Here is a 20,142-nt window from a genome sequence, read left to right on the forward strand (position 1 = left end):
ATCCGTAATTTGCTGGAAAATTGCTGCGTAATTTGTTGCAGTTGACCAAATACATGATAGTCCTGCGCATTACCTCTAACTGGCCCCTCATTTGAGCCAAATATGAACGAACTGCCAAGTTTCATACCGCAGCCGCCCCACCGAAAGCTGAAACAAGCATCATGTTGCAGAAGACTACTAGCTTCGTACGGTTTACGATGTTTAGCAGGGTAACCAATAGGATTTGTTGGTACGCAAAGTACACAGCCTGTCGTGCTTTAGCCTTCCATTACGTTCAAACGACAAGCCCAACTGTTTACTTTGCTAAACATACTGTAACACATGAAGCTAGACAGAACGCGATGGCTCGGTATATATATGGCAAAAGCTTTAATGAACGTCATATTTCGCCACTCACTATAGTCAACATGCACCCCATTTTCACAAAATGTAAGCTTGGTGTTGCGGTCTTCAATCGGGACCTAAAAACACGACTGAGAAAGGCTTCATAACGCTTTCAGGCGCTTGCATAAGGAATTATTTGTGAAGTGTGCATTTACCGGAAGCAATTTTAAATGAGGTACATACATCACGCGTATGATATAACCTTCTCGCCGCAGTATATTACATTGTGCGACCTAGAATTTCTTTTCTGCGCATACTTCTTGCAAGGCCCTTAATGAGCACCTGCGAGGCTCTGAAATAATTGCCTAAAATATTTATTGTAAAGGCTGTAAAAGCGTCCACGCTGCAGGGTTTTGGTACGCGTCATACACAACAAGCTCCAATTTCCTCGCCCTGTAAAAGACAGCCAAAATTTCCGCACATTTCATTCAATGCATCCATTCCGGCAGAAAGAAACAGGTCTTTTGAAATTTTCGTTTCCTCACAAATAATCCTGATAAATTAAACTGTAGTGTTTGGCTTGAATGATAGAATAGTACAATTGAAGTCGTTTTTATCATGGTATTCTCGCGTAGTAGTGACGATGAAGAAAGCAGCAAAACTGTGAGGAGCAAAACTAACGTTTTATTGGGCGAACATGCGCCCTCAAATACAGGATACACTCAAAGCACATCGGCAGCACCGAACACAGTCGGCGATCGTCGAAACCTGATCTACGGGCAAGCGTAAAGAAAGAAATTCAACAAGAGCGGACACTCCCATAGAGCCCAGCGGCCGAATTGACTACAGCGCACCGAGCCGATGGGATTAACTCCTTCCGGTTTTGGTTTCGAGGGCGCGCGTTTTGAACGCTAGCTGGCATGCCCTACGCCGGCAGTGCTACATGGCGCCCCTCCCCCCCTTTTTTTTACTTCTGCTGCTCAATCGCGTGCGGTCTTAGTGCGGAATCATGTATTTAATTAAAATGACTGCGACGGATCTTTACAAGCATACATCGAATCTGCGCCACGTGCAGTTTCATAAAGTAGACGCCAAACGCCTTGCAAACGAGTAAATTTTTATTTCGCTCTACATAAATGCTCGTTCCAGGCTCGTTGTGCGTTCATACAACGTTGTGGCACCAGGTAAGCAGCAGCAGTGCCCGTACGAAACTCCACCGGACGGCATCCGCTGAAAAAAATAAATTGCAAGTATGTCTCATTTTGGTATTTAGCCCTTATAGGAATACTGCTTGTATAGGGAAAACGGGGAAAAGTGGTGATTGGGCTAGATTGCAAACAAAAGCAATTCATTTATACATACACTGCGTCGAAGATACCCGATTCATTCCAAACTGTAATATAAGTTATGAAGGAAACATCTGATTTCCAAGCATTCCCCCATTCGCGGGCATTATTTCCTGAATTTTAAGAGCACAAGTGGAGGGCCGACTGCGCGTTTCCAAAACAACTTGGCATCAGCCGACGCTTTAGTGCGCTACATACATAGAGGTGCCCACAACACAGGCTATCAACTAGACCATGCTAGACGCTCGCAGGGTGCCTTCTACTCGCACTCAAAAGAAATGCGTGAGTGGAAAACCTGTTTTAAGTCCTCGACATTATCTTTTGCGCGTTCTGCTGGCGCAAGAAACAGCTCCTTTGTTATCACACTTGGCTATCGCTCATCGCGCCTTCGACAAGTGTGAAGACCGAAAGAAGCTATGTGTTGCGGGGCCACAAAAAAGTTGCAAACTTGTCTCACTATGATTCAGTACACGCCAAACTAACTGTCACCACGGCCGGCTTGTTTTTTGCTAACTGTGTTACAAGCGTACTTCAATAGTATCCCAAAAACACCTATGTTAATTACAATAATGCTCGGGGTCAGCGAAAGCGTCACAAACTTGTCTCACTAGGATTTAGTACACGCCAAACTAACTGTCACCACGGCCGGCTTGCTTTTTGCTGTGTCGCAACACCAGGCAAGGCCAGAGGGCCTCATAAGTACACAGCAAACAACGAAATAAGTTACAATAATCTTCGGGGTGACAAAAAGCACCAACACTTGTCCCAGTAAGATTCAGTGCACACGAAATTAACTGCATCACGTGACTGAGCTGCTTTTCGCTAACTTCGTCAAACGCCGAGCACGGCCACATTGCACGAGAAGTACTCGAAAAGTAGTGAAATTAGTTACAACAATGTTGTGGGTCCGAGAAAGCGGCAAAACCTGTCCCGGTAATATTCAGTACACGCGAAACTACGTCACACGACCGAGGCGCCTTTCGCTAACATATTCACAAAGCCGGTTGTGGTGAGCCTGCCCAAAAACTAGCGAAATAAGTTGTGATAATGATGGGGCTCAAACAAAGTGTTGAAACCATCTCCCACTACGAGTCATCAACTGGCATTAACAACGCCAGGACGGCCGGGCTGTTTTTCGCTAACTGCCTCACAAGTCTCGGTTCCGTGCCGTAAAAGGCAAAACTGCTCGAAATGCGTCGCAGACTGTCAAACAATATGTCTCACCTTGTCGTAGTCCAATAGTGCAGTGGAGCCGTGTCGAAGTGCAGAAGGAACGCAAGAATACACCGGGGGCCCACCAAACACGCTGCATCCAAAGGAGACGGCTCGCCGAACAGGCGAACTTTACTTGCGCAAACGGCCTCGCTGGCTTCGGTGGCCTGTCTGGCGCGTGACGCATGCATCTGTCCCGCCTGGCGTGTCGTTAGCTTGTTGCCAGGTAACGCCAGAAAAATCACTCGCAAAGTATACGCTCATTTATAGGCAAAGTTTTTCTTTTAATTTTAGTGGGAAGGAATACAAAAAATAAAACATTGCAAGTTGATTTCGCATTCTTTTTTTCCAATGCTCACGTCCAGTAACGGATTGGATGAACACTAGGTGTGACCTGTTTCCTGCTGTGAGTTTTCACCGAGTGTGCAATCCTGTTGAATTTCTATCTCTATGGGGCAAGCAGGTCAGCTTTCAGTCACGAGTCATCGAAAGTTCCTGAATAATTGCTGGTGCCCGCGTGTCTTCCAATAGGTTCTACACTTCGCGCATACAAGCAATCTGATTGTGCAAGGTTCAGTGACAACAGACAGCGCATAGAACCATCGATTACATTCGAGAAACTTCCAATACATGTAGGCGTACCCTGCGCTGAGCAATACCATTTCTGAGACGGTGAAATACGGTCGCCCCATGAAGATAAACAGGTGTCAGTATTCCCTTTTTTTCCATTGCCGTCTCTCATATAGTCACCCTAAATGAAACTTTTGTCCAACACACAAACAGTTGCACCAAAACGACATGCTACAAGATCTGTTCTTGTTCTTAGAGCGCAAGCGTTCACCTTACAGCAAGCACCAGGCTACTCGCATATTGAACTTGCGGCGAGGCCCTCATTTTCAATGTGCTTAGTGCAACAAGACAGGATAAAGACTTCGCAGTCAGGAGTGCGAGAGAAAGGATGCACCCGGCACAGCCAACAGGCGAATCAATCATTACAAACATCACAGGGCCTTTCGAACGCCATTCAATTCACCTGCTTGCGTTTGATTTCCGGAAATACTAAGTACGTATAGACGTATCGCGAAACATGCAATAAAGTTCGTGTTCGACTAATGTTCGACTTCCTGTGCAATTCCATTCCCGCATTGTCGTATAAATAAACGATACTTCGGAAAGAGAATCAGGTGAACAGGATTCTTATACCGCCACAAGCACCACAGGGCGCTTCTGTGAGGAAAGTAATCATGTAAAGTAAGTGATGCCTGTTCTCAGTTCAAAAGATATCCGTTTATGCAGCATATGTGGTTGTCGTTCCTGCGTATGGCAAGCTTTGTTTTTATAGCTTCCTTTTTCTTTTCCTTATTATTCCTGCATCTCAATTAAACACAGCAATTATGTTCCCTTATGGTCTCTGGCTTCCCTGTATTTTTATGGTTCTAATTTTTTTATGATAACCACAAGCCTGTGTATGATTGGCCGATTGCTGAGAAAAAGTGACATTAAACCCAAATTACTCCTAAATCATGAGCTCTTTCCTGTAATGTCACTATGTGAATGATTCGAAGAGCACTGAATGTTTGCTTTGTGTTTTCTTCTTCCAGGACAGAACTGTTTATCCAGATGCGTTAAGGGAACTTCAACTGCAGTCTGGGTCTGAGCGGTAACATCGAAATAACATTCCTGAATGCCGCGTTGTATCTGGGACACTTCTGCTGCGTTTTATGAGATATCGATTCATGTGGTTTGTAGAACGAGCGGCAACGGGCCCTCTTCAACGAGGCTACTGCAGTGCTTCTTCGCGACTCCGAAAACTATCGCCTAATACGAGCTGGAGGACAACATCCTCTGATAGCTTATTTCCGCCCGGAAGCTGAAATGATAAATCGCACGCGCCATTTTGGTTCCAGCGGAACTGGTATCAGCTGCAGCAGTGTGGGCATCACACTGACTTGAAGTATGATTCACTGCACGCCAGGCGATTTTTTTTTTATTTCAAACAGCTTCCCCATGTGCACGATATCCGTGGTGTTCCCTACAAGTCATAGCTAGGGCTTCAACAGTGGTCAGCTGCAGGCTTGCCTCTAGGGCAGGCCTACGGGAATGCATCTCTTACTATTGAGTTTATCAACAGGCCGCATGTATGATACAGACGTGCCGCTTCTGCCAGCCACAAAAGTACTTCTAAAGCGGAAATTGTGAGAAGGATAAGTGGAGTCAGCTGGCCAGAACATGTCACATGACCATGGCAGACAGGTAATAAGGAAAAACAATACAAAACTGCAAATAAAGTGTTGCGTTATTTTCTATTTAACAGTCGTGTCTGTTTTTCCTCCTTGGACTTACGTACAGTAATTCCTAAAGATGTTTCGGAAACACAAAAATGTTCTAGTGTTCGTGTCTTGATGGTATTTATTGATTTATTTATATTGTGATTTATTTATTGACTTTCTTTATTATTAGATAATTTTAACAAAGCGAGACGTTACGTAGAGGAGTGTGAGCGCGAAGAGTAACAAATACATGTACATATATTAAATACAAAATTGTTCAGATGCCAAAAGGTGCAGGTACTGCGAAGGAGACGACGGATTTAGGCAGGTGATTCGAGTAGACGCAGGCCTTTCGTTACGAATATTCCTTATGACACTTATTAAGGCAATTTGTCACGCTATAATTGAGGTAATCGTTGACACGCAGTCATAATTATTAAGAGATAAAGAAAAGAGACTGTTTTAGGTTTTTATTAAAGTAACGAAATTGTGAAATACAACAGTTCGTAGCCGGAGTTGTGCGAAAAGATTGAAAGTTTCTAAAGTGTTTCTTTGTGGCGATATACTAGACAAAAGGCGATCATTAGCAAGAATGAACCGTGCAGAGACATTCTCAAGCATTCAATGACGATGATTAGTAATTAGATATATTGGTGCCAGCACAGCGTGTTTGTAGGGGTGAGTGTTCTCAGAATTACCAAATGTAGGGCTAGAATATGGGCAGGCTGCACACAATGCAAAGACGTGATCAACTCAATCTTCCAATCAAGTCGTTCGTAAGTCTCTTTTAAACAAGGCTTTCTTTGTCTACTTACCTGGCTTGGCGCGGCCGCTTGGCTGATGGGTTGGTCGCTATACCGCCAAACATATTTGTGGTCTATCTAGACAAATAGTACATGAAGGTACTCGCGAAGTGGTCTATATAAACCTCTCATGCTGACCAACCATGCCCACTTCTGTTTCACGCAAAATAAACACACTTCCTGCACAAAAACCTGATCGTATAATGTCGGCTCATAGGAATATCAGAACACACTGATGTGTTATTTGAATTGCCAATTCTGCTTAACGGAGTCTTTGATTTACTTTATTGATCTTTCACGTAACCGCTAAGTATTTGCCACTGATTTCTTGGTCCGCTCTTCATAACGGACTCGTCGCTGTACGAACGATTCCTACATAAAACACTGCGATAGAATACTTTAACCTCGCATGCTGACAACGTGTGCCCAGCTAGGTACCACGTAACAAAATAAAGCACATTATGACATGAAACCTGCACATTCAAGTAGTGACGGCTCACAGGCATCTCTAAAGCGCACCGATCTGGGAATACAATAGTAAAGTTCACAGTTAGTCGATTCATTTTCCTTCCTATGATTTAAACACAGTATTTCCCACTGCGTTTTTGGCCACTCCTTCACAATTGGCATGTCCAACTGAGTACGCTTTCTACGCAAACCGTGGACATACAATGTCGGCTAACAGGTATCTCTAAAACGCACCTATCTGATAATTCATTCGTTAGGAGTATTTCACAAACTTGTTCATATACGTTTATTTAAATGTTTGGCATGTGTCAGTGTGGGTGTCTCCTTTCTTGGGCAATTATTGAGAATGGACATGTTCCACTATTACACAGTACATACAGCGTTCATGAATGTTGCTTAATACATCTAGTACATTCCCCTGCATATACTTCTCATCCTCATTATTTTCACAAAAAGCGTAACACATCCTCTTCGTCCTTGAGTCATCCCTGCATATATGCGCCTTGCACATGGCGTCAACGTGATTTGGGGCTCGCATTTAGGCTTAGTTTGTTGGCGATTGTGCATAAGAATAAAAATTGCATTAGAATAAGCTTTCGACCTTTATGACGAACAAACGTAAGCATTCCACAACATTACACATTTCATAGCGCGAAAGTAAACATATTAGGCACCACCGTTCCTACGTTAAGCATTTGTTCTCCCGATTCAGTAAGCTTTCCTCGGCGTAGCTTCCAAAACTCGCACTGGAGCTGCATATTTTTTTTATAGTAGCCCAGAACACATGAACACCATTTTAGGCGCATAACAAAGGGCCCGCACGCCATGTCCCTCTCTCTGTGCTTCTTGACGCTAGCATCGTAGCTCGTATTTGTGCTCTCCCTATTAGGGGACAGCTGTCAGCGAGACTCTCCCTTATATGATGGCTCCGCGGCATACCTACATGAAACCCAGCGAACGTACCAAATAATCTAGTTCATATGCTGCACTTGGGCGACTGTATCGCAAAAGACAACATCACGATTCTTTAACTTATGTCTTTGACGGTACTATCCCCATTATGAGCTCCAGGTCCAATCCACAGATAAAATATTTGAGACAACTCCAATCGCGCAATGGCAGCGGGATTAGTCCACCAAGGGATCACATTTTATTGCGTAGTTTTCAGCACCTGACCAACTGACACGGCGAGACCCAGTACGAAACACAAACACGAGGTAGGTCGTCAACCACATCTTCACTTTTATAGCTCCTCGATGACAGGCGTTCTAATTTCTTGCGTGGCTGCTGGGCTGGTCAGGACGTGCGCACCGCATCGCGCACTCGCCGTGATGAGGACGCAGTACGGAGTGTCTTCGGTGCTCTCAAAGTCCACCCATGCATCGGAGGTGCTACGCTCCAGGCAGCTACCTAAGCCTTGCATTTGGTCACATATTGTAAAAAACTCGCACACTTTCACCTTGTACACGTCGAGAATGCCATGTACTCTCTTTGGCGCCTCCCACTGAATTTTTGTGCCGTATATTGACGGTCCGCCATCGGCATGTATGGTGATGTTCTTGGGTTCACTTGGACCTGATGGACCATGGTGTACAAAAACGATAGTTAGATTATCATACTGTCTCTCGACTGTCCATCACTTGCGACAACCCTGCGATAAACCACAGTGCATGTTTGCGGCCTATCCCCACAACGGCAAACTTGTTGGGAGCTCGTTTAGCGTAGGCAAGGGATACATGTTTTGACAGCTGGAGAACGGAAAGTCAACTGACTTTTATTCAAAACAAAAAGCGTGTTTGCAGAGTAGCTGTGGTAGCGTCAGAGTCATGGAGCTGCCTCGATTCCCAGAAACAGTAGGAGCTATTGAACCCCCAAGGCGAGGGAAACCGGCTTTTCGAGAAGCCGGCACAAATCAGGGACGGCCACTCGCTATAACCTAATTCCGGTTTATGGAAAAACACTTCGTCCGCGAAAATTACGCACGAAATAGCTTCAGAAAACCTCCTTCTTACCATGTTTATATATTCCGATCGTATATTCACAAAAAGCAGAAGATGCATTGAAACTAGAAGTATATTTTAGACAAACCTAATTGGCTTGTAGGCGCTTGTGAAACTGTGGTGCTATGAATACGTAGAACAAATATGACAGACGCACATGCAAACTCCATGTATCAAGTTTATTACAAAGTTCAGATATTGTCCATAAGCAGGACAGCTATAAGCCGCTCATGGCGGGAGCGAGGCGTTATTTAACCTCTCTGTATGTTTCTGAGTCTGTTTTCTCATGTGCACCTCATTCTCTTTTCCATCTTTACCGTAAACGATATAGCCCTTTCGCTGTTGATTCGACTGTGAGCAGGTGACCCGTGTTGTGCTTGTGGGCCGTACTGTGTATGCAAAGCACAAGCGCACTTGTTTTTTTAACTGATTTCATTAACGTTAAGTTGAAAGTCTGGCGCTGCATTCTGTTATGATTGCATCAAAATAGATTATTCATCTGCGTACGGACGGAAAGGTTGACCCCTCTTTGAGGTTTCGTAGCAATGAAGCTCACCTACGCCAGGCCTCACGAGTTCGGATGTAGTTGAGAGATGGAAATAGCGCCAACATTATACAAATACGTAAGAAAGGATTACATTGCCGGAGTACTGCATTGAGCATTGCATAATATATTCAGCAGGGTAATTTTCAACAGAATCAGGACAACATTTGACTTCCATCTACTAAGACAGCCGGCTCGCTACAGGAACAGGCATCCTACTATGGATCGTGTACGTGTCAACCCTCAGGTAATTGTGAACTATATGGCTTTCATAAACTTCGAAAAGGCATTTAATACACTAGATATCCCAGCAGTCATGGAGGCATTGCGTAATCAAGGAGGACAGGAAGCGCACGTCAATATCTTGGCAATAACCCCGGTCTCCAGAGGTATTGTAATTCTGTTCAAGAAAAGGGGAGAATGCCTATAAACAAAGTGACCAGGAAACCGGACACTTCTCCAGGGATACTCACTGCTTGCTTAAAAGAAGCATTCAAGATTATACATTGAGACGAGATTAGAAGAGACGATCAACAGCGAATATCTGATAACCCTCGGTTTGCAGACGACATTGCCCTGTTGAGAAGCGCTGGGTACGAATGGCAACACGTGATAGATGACCTTAATCGACATTATGTTATAGTAGGGGTTATATTTCTATTAGGAAGACAAAGGAGATGTTAGATGGCCTAGGAATGGAACAAGAAATAATTATGGGCACTCGGCCGCTGTAATCTGCACAGGAGTACGTTTATCTAGTTTAAATATTTCGATAAAATTTACAAAAGAATAAAAATGACATGGAGCACATTCGACCGGCAATATCAAATTATGAGCGCGATCTTAACCTTATTGATGGCTATAGAAGTGTACAATAATTGTACTCTACCGTTACTAGCATGTTACACAGAAACGTGAAGGTTAATCACAGAACAAGTTACAGCCGCGCAAATGGCGCTCCATGAAAATATTGTGAGCTTTATGGTAAAGAGGAGTTCGGATAATAAATAAGAAAGGCCGCCTCCATTCTACCCTTCGCAAATAATGTATAGCGAAGCCGTTAGCAACATCCGACAAGCACAACTGACGTTAGACCAGTATCACCACACGAACTAACATTAGACGACGTCAGACAAGTACCACCACCGCAAGCGACAGCAGACAACCACAGCTTGTTGATGCAATACCTTTATTTCGTTATAGCTCTAACGATGGCCGCTCTGATACACGGCGATGGGTTCGAGAAGCACCTTGAACCCAGCCCTATGGCAAGCGCAAGTGGCCTACTGAACCAATTGAATTTGTCAATGCTAATTGTGTATGAAAATTCCCAAATTATGGCTTCCACAGAAAGTACAGGCATAATAGCTTCGGATTGTTTTTCGAATACATGGGAAAACATGATTCTGTCATGCGCAAACTCAAAGACAAAGCCTTTGTCGAGCTACCGTTTCATGTGGTGGTATATTCATGTGGTGGTTCAAGTGCTGGTACTGTTCATTTATGAGCACGAACCGACGATAAATCCTGGCCAACTACAGGCTAACAGCTTCGTTCTAAAAGGGGTAGCCGATATGGACACGTCTACTTGCTCAGCTTTATCGGTGACCCTTTGCACCAGCTAACAAATGTTCAAGATTATCCCTCAACGCAAGAGGCACCTTTCGGCAACGGAAGCTTCTCGACTGTTAACGCTGCTAATATCTGTTAACTATGTTGCCGAGCTTTGTGTGACCAGATTGCGTGCGCGTGGCGACGCGAGTAGAGGCGTACATTCTAGAACTTACGCAATCGCCAGCTATTGCGCGGGAACGTTCACTGAGCCATTTATATTCAAGAGTCCACGCGTCTGCATGATTGGGTGATCAAATTTTCTCAATCGGTGAGTGGGCTTCCCGTTATCATTGCGCTGAGGGTTTTATTTACTGCTTGGCTCAGGTTCGCTTATCCGGAAAAGTAAAACAGCAAGCGATGGAGGGGTAAATTTTATTCTGTAGTTTTAATTACCTGCAAAAACAGAGTTTTGATTAAGAGGCACACCGTGGTGGAGCCCTCCTGAATCCTGACTATACTTAAGGTGGCCCCAATGCACGAGACCGCAACGTTTTCGCATTTGCATTTTTTCCGTTTTCACCGGGATTTTATGCCGCCCCTGGTGCTAAGAAAGGGCAACACCGTAGCCGCTAAGCCACCGCGATCGGTGCATGGCAGTGTTGTTGCTCTTTGTCAAAACAGTGAAGTTCCTCCCGCGACAACGGCTGCTGCAGGAACCATCTCGACGACGTAGCGACAATATGCCCGCATTCACAAGATTTAAAGCGAAGAAAACGCCACCGAGAGAGGAACCGACGACATGACGTAACAACAGCTGGACTTGGTGGCGCAACCCTGACCCGAAACGGCGACCTAATTTCAATGCAAGGCAAAGAACCACCGACCTGGACTTCCTTGTCAACAGCAACGGAGTCACTACCGTTGTAAACGCCGAACCAACTATTCCATTATCACGGAATGTTTCACCGCAAAGTTGAAGAAATTCAAGGCTGCATACGATGGCCCCCAACATTCAGAGAGCTAAAGGACAGCTAACGGTGACTGAAATCCGCACGGCAACAGTTACGGTTCATGGCCAGATTTACCCTCCGATGTTTGTGATCCTGCAGCAATACTCACGGGGCGTACCGCTCCGCAGTGACTTCCTCAACCAGCGGATGGCCATTAAAGCTACAAAATTGGTGAAAAGAAAAAGGAAGCACATTCCAGGACTGTAGAAAATTAGGTAAGCTGGTGAAACTACGAGATTTTGCTGCTGCATGTTGGTATCAGCTAGCGAAAGACAAGCGTAATTGGAGACTGTTGAGAGAAGTCTTCGTCCTGCAGTGGATATGTAATGTAGGCTAATGATGATCACCACTTGCGATTCTACGATTCAAAGGGACACGCTCAGGCAGCAAAGCACCATTGGTTGCGGATTGGTCGAAAACTACGCTACAATCGAAGGGCCCCCGATACTACAACAAGCTCAAAACAAGCTCACCTTCAACATTGCACTGCTGATCGAGATGCTAGCGACACACACATTGTTTTAATCATAAAAATGAAATCTTATCGCCTGTCAAATAAATGTAAACCGATATTACCATCACACGAAACTAACATATCGGTGGCAGCTTCACGTACACATTAATATTCTCTGTGGGTTACAAATACAGGATCATCTTCGGAGTTAAAAACATAGTGCTTTGTTACGTGTTTCTCACATGAAGAAAATGAAAAAGCGCAGACCCGTATTATTAGCGGCATTGTACACAGCGAGCAGTCCCCAGTCTCACTACGGAGAAGAAGACACACAGATTACGAAACACATTACCCACAAGGACAATTCAATTTTACAAACCTTGACCGGGTGTGAAAAGGTCATTTCGGGTGGTTCCCACCGAGGTACGTTCCGGTGGTCCCCTGCTGAACGTGCGAACGGTGACGCTTATTCTTGAGCAGGCTTCAAAAGGGCCACAGGTGACTTGAGTCTGATCGACCGGAATGATGGTACCATTGCCACACGAGCCCGTGTGACATTCTTTAAGACTGTCATTTCCACTTCCGCAGGTGACATTGAGCAAATAGAAGTCAAAGTTGGCCGTAGGTTTATCCCAGCCGACAGTGATGTAGCGATCAGCAGCAGCCAATAAGCGAAGGTTGATGATGCCACTTGCGGCTGTAACACGACGTGATTTTTTGGGGGATTATAACTAGGATTACAACTTGAAGTAATCAAAAACTTAGTGTGCATGCCTTAACTGTCATGGGAGAAATGGCTCATAGATAGAGTTTAAGCTTGAAAGGAATCGGGCAATGTCGCCGACGAAGAGAGCCTTTTGCTGAAATGTCTAGACTGTGAACGCTGCAAAATATTACTAAATTATCTTTTCCCAGCTTTTTAGGGGCGTTATATAAAAGGCGTAACTTTATTGCTCGGTTTCTTTCGAGAACTAAACAGGGTAACAATATTATATTTGCTTGAGAAGGGGTGAAAAAAATTTGAGCTCAGTAGTTTCCTGAAAGGCCTTATAGAAATTTCTTTATACAAGGGTTGCAATGTACTAAAAGCACACTTTTGGAAACGTCTACAAGCTGAAGGAAACCTATATACTAAAACATCAAGTTTCCCGAGTATCTAAAAGTACTGAAACAAATAACGCGTAAATCCCAAATATACATTTCGGGAACATCGCTCATCCGGAATGCGTTTAATAGCGTAGTTAAAATTACACATGAACAAAAGAACTCACCAGCATTCTTTTGCTGTTCTGCATTTGTAGAAAACTGAAAAAAGAAGCCTTTGTTCTGACACCATACCTAGGATATTATCAGTAAAAGATAAAGGGAAGCCCAGTGTTCAACCTAACTACAATTAAAGAGAGTAAAGTGATACACTCATTTGGCTCTACCGTTTCTACCTGTGCGCAAAGTCGAACAGTTAGCCCCCATGCACCCTATTAAAGCAAACGTTAATTGGTAAACAATCCCAGAGTTTCTTGTCTGTGGCTGCTCAATTGCCTAATAGCTGTATGCATCAAGTGGCGAAGGTGAATCTCACTCCATGAGCTGCACACACGCCGGCTTTCATTAGGTCGTGCAGGCAGGAAAAGACGGGCGACAATTATTCGTGAAAAACACCTGTTGTGTTTCGCTTAGTATACCTTGCAGTATTCGTGTGTCCTCAACTATCATTCCTCGGCAAGCATCAACTTCATCTTTGTGGCATAACTGCGTCATCGTCTTCCCACGGCTATTCGCATGAGCGGCTCTTGGCCATTTGGGATAGAGTGTTAAGTGCGCAGAGCGCAGGCACGAAATGACAATGTTGTAACCGGTACGTTCCGTACTGCGTTTTTTACTCAACATGAGACAGGTTCTTTAAAAATATCATGAATATACGTGGACGCATCTAATGGTATTCGGTAAGTAGAAGTCCTGCACTGTCCCCGAAATGAACCGGAATTGGAATAAATCGCTGTCATTTACCGCACTCCCACATCGGTATCTTATTCGCTCTCTGTATGAAGGCGTAAAAACTTACTCTCTTCATGATGGATGTTTTCAAGAAGCGCAAAAAAAAAAATAATTTTAATACACAATAATTTTCATTGCAATATAACGGGAAGGTTCCAACCGTGGACATTTAGCATATCCTGTGATTTTTTTGTTCTTTTTTTGTACGCTACAGTGCAAACGTCACCTGTTTGCGAAACATCACAGCTAACACTATACATTATTTGCATACTAGCCTTGTTGTTGGGCACGATTGTCCAACTCGCACTTTCCGTATTGTAGCGAGGAATTACGCTGAACGTCCGTCATTTTCAAAAAATAAAAATATGCGGTATGATATGCGGTAAGACAAATATGGGGTCACCTATCCCAGGTCAAATTTTCAATTGCATACTCAAAACTTCATGCACCGTAGACCACGAAACGAGTCAGTGAGGGAAGACAAATCAGACAACTTACATGAACATTTTAAACCACTGCACTCTTAACTTTGAAATACATCCAACACCCAACACCGGCAAGCAGAAACATTTTAGCGCATATATATTGCCAACATTTTCTCTGCATCGAAACAACCATAGCAGACGCTGTGCTCTTCTCAGAATTAAAACCCATCATATGCTCGCCCATACGAGCTCTGCGGCGCTCACATTGACGTAAAACGTACATGAACAGAAAGTTGTGAATTCCGAATAATAAAAAATCACTCAATTTTTAGAAATTGATGTGCGAATCTAAGCACGCTGTAACGACTCACGCAGAGCCAGCATTCTTGGCCCAAATGTAGTGAATCAGTTACAGTCAGCAAGAAAAATGTAAAGCGCCTCCATATCGCAAACTTAACTACACACACGAAGTAGTCACCGCATCTAGAGAAATTATTACATGCGAGCATGGCACGTATAGTAACGCACTTGCCATACGAAAGTGCGCAGTGATGCTATATTTGTCCACACTACTTGCTCCGCGTCCGAGCACTGTCTCTCGTTTGGTGAACTGCGCGATATCTCTGAAATGTCGGACGAATCTTCACAGTCGGAACCAGCAGGTGTGCTCCTAAATCAGCACCAGGGCCTAGATCAGAACGTCAAAACGACATTATGACCAACGACGTCAAAGTGTGCGATAACCGACCGGCTCGCAGCGCTAAGTCAAAAGTTTATTTTGCACCACACGTCATACTGTTTCTTTTTGGCTAAGAAATCACTGAGAACAGATACATCAAAAAATTCTTGCAGGAACTACTCTGCGATTTGTCTAAGTATGCGTAAGTATTGTGCCACTTGACCATCTCCAAGCAGCCCGGTGTCATTATCAATGTTACGAATATTGATCGGTCCAGTGCAATAGACCAGCGCTGCGGCGACACGAACTGGTGCGGACGGTGGCACAAGGAGCATTGATAACGCGACCAAAGTACTGCAAGGTGGCGGCGCCAGGGGACGCTGATGACGTTCCGATATTGATAAGCCGTTATCGCTCTTTAGCGCCTTATCCACCTGCGCCGAACAATTATGAACCGTGACCTACCACACCCTGGCGGCGGCTTCGTATGGCACCGCCCTACGGACCGTACGGTGAAAGCGATCTGCGATGCTGACAAACAGTGCTGAGTGCTCATAGCTCTGCGCGCTGTGTTCTCCCCGATCACTTAGCGTTGAAGAGAGGCAGGCGGGCCCGTATCTTGAAAGCGTTCTGCGAAAGAGGCAGTGTCCGGCAGGGGCTCAGAGCTCCGCGAGTGCTGTGTTCTTGTCGCTTCGCTGGCGTTGAAGCGAGCGGCAGCAGGAAGGTGAATTAGCTCGCTGCTGCGGGCGCCGTCTTGAGAGCGGTCGTCTTAGGGGACGGGTTTCTCTTTGGGTAACCTCCGACATGATTCCCCATTTAATGTGTTTGCTTGCAATCCGGTCTTTCTTGGTCGCACAACAGCGTGCTGCAGCAAAGTCATAATACGGGATTCATGAGCGACTAGACAGGATGCAATAGCTCGAACAGCTGCGGCTGTCGCCTTGCTACGCAGCGCTTTCAGAAAGCACGTAAACGGATCTGTGACGTGCAGTTCACGTGCTCAAATAATCAAGTGCATCACACAACACGAGAACAGCGCCACAAACCTCTGCCGACGTCATAAGTCTGCCGGCAGCTTTCTCGTTTTCTCGCTCTTGAAAAGGCCGCTAGTGATTTCATCGCTGTAACCATGCCGAGTACATCTAATGCGTGTGAAGATGAGATACAGTGAGCATGAGGAACATATTGAAAGCTTCATCGAAGGCAATAGGCGAAAAAATAAACGTTTCCGACGAAACACCGGCACCGAAAACGCTCCACCCATGTGCACAAACATGTCAAACATGAACCTAGACGACCCCGCCGGATACCGCCGATTGCCGGCGCCGTGAGCCGCTTCAAGGGAAGTGCCCACGTAACCGCCCTCTTTCTTCGGGGGACGTTTTCTTAAATTTTACCTGGTGAGGATTTCACAAAAATGGCACGATTCTGGCGGGGGAGTAAAATTACGTCCCGTCGCTTTTCTGCTACCGCAGTTGACAACCGAAGCAAAATGATGGAATGTAGCAATGTTGCTCCCGTATAGCGGTGTAAACAATCATGGGTGGGCCATTTCCAGGGCATATCACGCATAATTACTCTTATTAGGCTAATCTGTTTGCCGTGTACCCCAGTCAAGAGTCTTTTTTTGCCTGTTTGAAATATCGAGAATTAGCAACAGATTGATTAACTAGCTTTAACGCGACTAAGAGTAGGGAAGATGGAAGTGAATTCTAGCACATACGAAAAAGTTCATTCAAAGGCACTATATCGGCCACAATCGCTTTTCTCTGTATTTTAAGGAAAGCGCGCGCTAATTGTAATAATAGCCACATAATGACGCACTTGCGCGCCGCGACGACAGCGATCCCAGGCTTGACTCACACGAACTAAGTGCGCGTAGTGCTGGGCTCACACGGCGACCGTGTGACAGTGGACAGGCATCGCTGTTGGCGTTGGTCAGCGCGAAATGCGCCCTCTCCTTGGCGCCTGTTGCTCCAAGACGACGAAGTGCGCACAGGCGTTGGATAACGTAAAGAGCAGGACGCCATGGAAGAAAATCCTCTTCACTTTTAGAGAGCAGCTCTTAGGCGCCCATTCCTGCGTTGAGGTTCGGCGTTCCTCGGCATCCTCGAGGTAAACGAACGAACGAGCACAACGAAGGATCAGATAGCAACCGGGGAACACAGCGGAGCATGACAGACAGCGATAGCGAGGAAAGTGCCAAGAGGAAAGCGGAGGAGGAGGGTATGGCAAAAGCGTGAGAAGAAAAGCGTAGTGCCGAGCAGGACGTGTTCTGCAGCGACCATCGCTACGGAATGGCGCCAGAGTAACGCTCGTCTTCTGTTCACCGATGATGCCATCAATAAGGCATGCGGCGATAGCGTCCACTGATGCCATATATGGAAAGAAAGCGCTGCGGGAACGGAGGTCTGTCTGACGCGGCAGTGGTGAATCGTGCCCACGCGTCGCCCACGCGCTGCGTCTCGCTATCTCCCGATTAGAAAGAAAGCCTCGCCACACTTCACTCTAGTGGCAACGTGCCACACAAGACATATTGTCCGCACCAGCCAAAATACCTCGAAAAAAAACGCATACATAGCTGCGCTCAAGTTACGCATTAGTGAGTATTCTAATCGCAAGTACATTTTCTATCGGTAAACTAAACACACTAGTCTGTAATTAACGGCGCAGGCCCCAGGGGGTTGATTGCCTTCGTTGGTTAAAGTCTGGAGCCGCAAAATATTACGATTCTTAGCTGCAGCCGCAATTACAGACTGTTGACTCACCTTCAATGGCACTGATTTTGTTCATTGGAGAGTAAATTTTTGGTGCAGAAAGTCTAGTCAGTGGGCAAGAAATATCTGCGGACAGCGTTATTATTATTGTTTTTTGGCCATTAACATCCAAAAAGTCCCCATAAGCCACCACACAGCTTGAGGCGTAGTTTTTACCCTTTCTTTGGCATTTGTGAGAATTAATTCTGGAAAGATGATGTACGTCTGCTTTACCTTTGCCTTAAAATTTTCGTATATGTAGTCAATGGCGTCTCGTAAACAGGTTATTTGATATAATCATGCAAGAAAACGTTTCAGGGCATCAGTTATGCCGATGTTGCTGGCCTGTCGTCTCTCACCTGTTCCTTCTTACTGAATGTGCGCTGTCTCATGATACTTTTGTGGTGATGCGCCGATATTCATGGTTATGACATGTATAAATTTAGCTGAACCATTGCGCTTCTCCTTATCTCTGGTCTATTGCCCTGCTCAGCTCTTATAAATAAGGACCAACTGGCCAAGAAGAAAGTTTTATTGACATATCTTTCCGTTTCAGTAACGTGTTTCAACACAAAATAACGCCAGAATTCCTCACACGATGACTGATGACGGTAATGTCATTTGCATTTAAACCTTGTAACGGCGCAATGTATTCCTGCACACTTATTAAAGCGAAAGCTTTACTGGCCAGGAACTTGCGATTTCGACGTGGCCGTGCTTCGAGGAGGCACATGACGTCACACCGCGTTCCTCGTCATTGCGTTCGCCTCCGCTCGCGTCGCCAGCTGCGTCGCATGTTTGTGTCTCCCTCTCTCTCTCTCTCTCGCTCCCTAGTCACTAATGCGCATGCGCCACTAGTAACACCGAGCCACAGGTGCTCCGTCGCTACGTAGCGCCGCGCGTTTCCGCCGCCGGCGTTTGGTATGACGTCTCACAAGTTCCTCGTCGTTGCGCTCGCCCCCGCTTGCTTTACCAGCTGCGTCGCATGCCTGATAACGTGTCGGACGATTGAAAAGGAGAGCTCGCGTGCGCCGCAACCACAGTTGTGGTGGCAGTATGGACGGCGACAATTCTGATAAGCACGAGGAGGCCTGAAATCGACATCGGAACGAGATGAAGAGGAAAGGAATCGCCCAGGAGACCGACGAACAGCCTGCCGAATGACTGGCTAAATGCCGCAACATAGCTAGACAACCAGACTAACCTGGACTTGCAATCAAGATTAACCAAGGCTAACTATGCTGTGCCTTAGCTTTCGCTACGTATATCCTGGCATAGCGGAGCTAAGCCACTGCCATTTTTTTATTCAGCACGTGTAGTAGCCATTCCGAGCCTACGTTGCTTCGGCTGTATGCGACATACAGTCTCTCTATCGGTCCACTCTTCTATAGCACTAGCTTGCAAAGTTTGCCCAGGACATGTAGGCGTGGCGACGACAGTAGGATGCCGACGCAGCCACGACGACGGACTGACGAAAAAGGAATGACGCCGATGTGACAACAAAGTTGGCATAACGATGACGGCATGACAAATATGAGATGTCGATTTTTAAATAATGACATTCGTTTAACGACGGGAACATGACAACAACGACGTGACAACAATGAGATGACGGCGATGGCGGGTTGACGATGACAGGGCAAGCGGATCACAAAGCTCCAATGACAACAGTGGCACGACCACGATGGCACGAAGGCCAAGATAGGACAACATATACATGATAGTGTTACGTGTGGAAAGACACAGACGAGAGATGCTATTTACACGCTATTTACACTGGAGCCAGGCAGCCAGGCTGACACTCGCTCGTGCCGAGGGCACCGACCAACTTCTTCGTCGTTCTCGCGGCGGCTCGTCTCTCGCGGAATCATATCGTAATATTACCCCCCGGCGGCAAACGCACCGTCACGGTGCTGTTAAATATCCAAGGGGTATGGAGAGTTCTAGGGCTTGAGTCGGGCAACGTGGACAATGTTACTGGTTGTCACAGCGGAGGACGTCGTGGGCGTGGATAGAACGATTTCATAGGTGACATCAGTCACTTTGCGTATCACGCGATATGGGCCTGTGTAACACAAAGCAGTTTTTCACAAAGGCCGACTTTACGCAATGGTGACCAAAGCAACATGAGGGCTCCGGGCACAATATGGACATCACGGTGACGGAGGTCGTAGCGTTGTTTCTGCTTGTCTTGAGACACTTGTAGACGAGCGCGCGCAAGTTGGCGAGCATGGTCAGCATGGGCGATTGCATCACGGGCATAATCGCTAGTTGAAGCTGTGGCGGACGGAAGCACAGTGTC

General features: G+C 45.8%; 1 long non-coding RNA gene across 1 annotated transcript; it reads right to left on the minus strand.

Annotated features, from left to right (window-relative positions):
• Positions 1-7,564: 7,564 nt before the first annotated feature.
• On the minus strand, positions 7,565-14,103 carry LOC140213553 (uncharacterized). Its single transcript, XR_011890418.1, has 3 exons — positions 13,257-14,103; positions 12,365-12,682; positions 7,565-7,998 (listed from the first exon to the last, which is right to left on the minus strand). It is a non-coding gene; the product is annotated as an uncharacterized lncRNA (long non-coding RNA).
• Positions 14,104-20,142: the final 6,039 nt, after the last annotated feature.

The sequence above is a fragment of the Dermacentor andersoni genome, chromosome 10 (genome assembly GCF_023375885.2).
Source record: "Dermacentor andersoni chromosome 10, qqDerAnde1_hic_scaffold, whole genome shotgun sequence".
NCBI lineage: Eukaryota > Metazoa > Arthropoda > Arachnida > Ixodida > Ixodidae > Dermacentor > Dermacentor andersoni.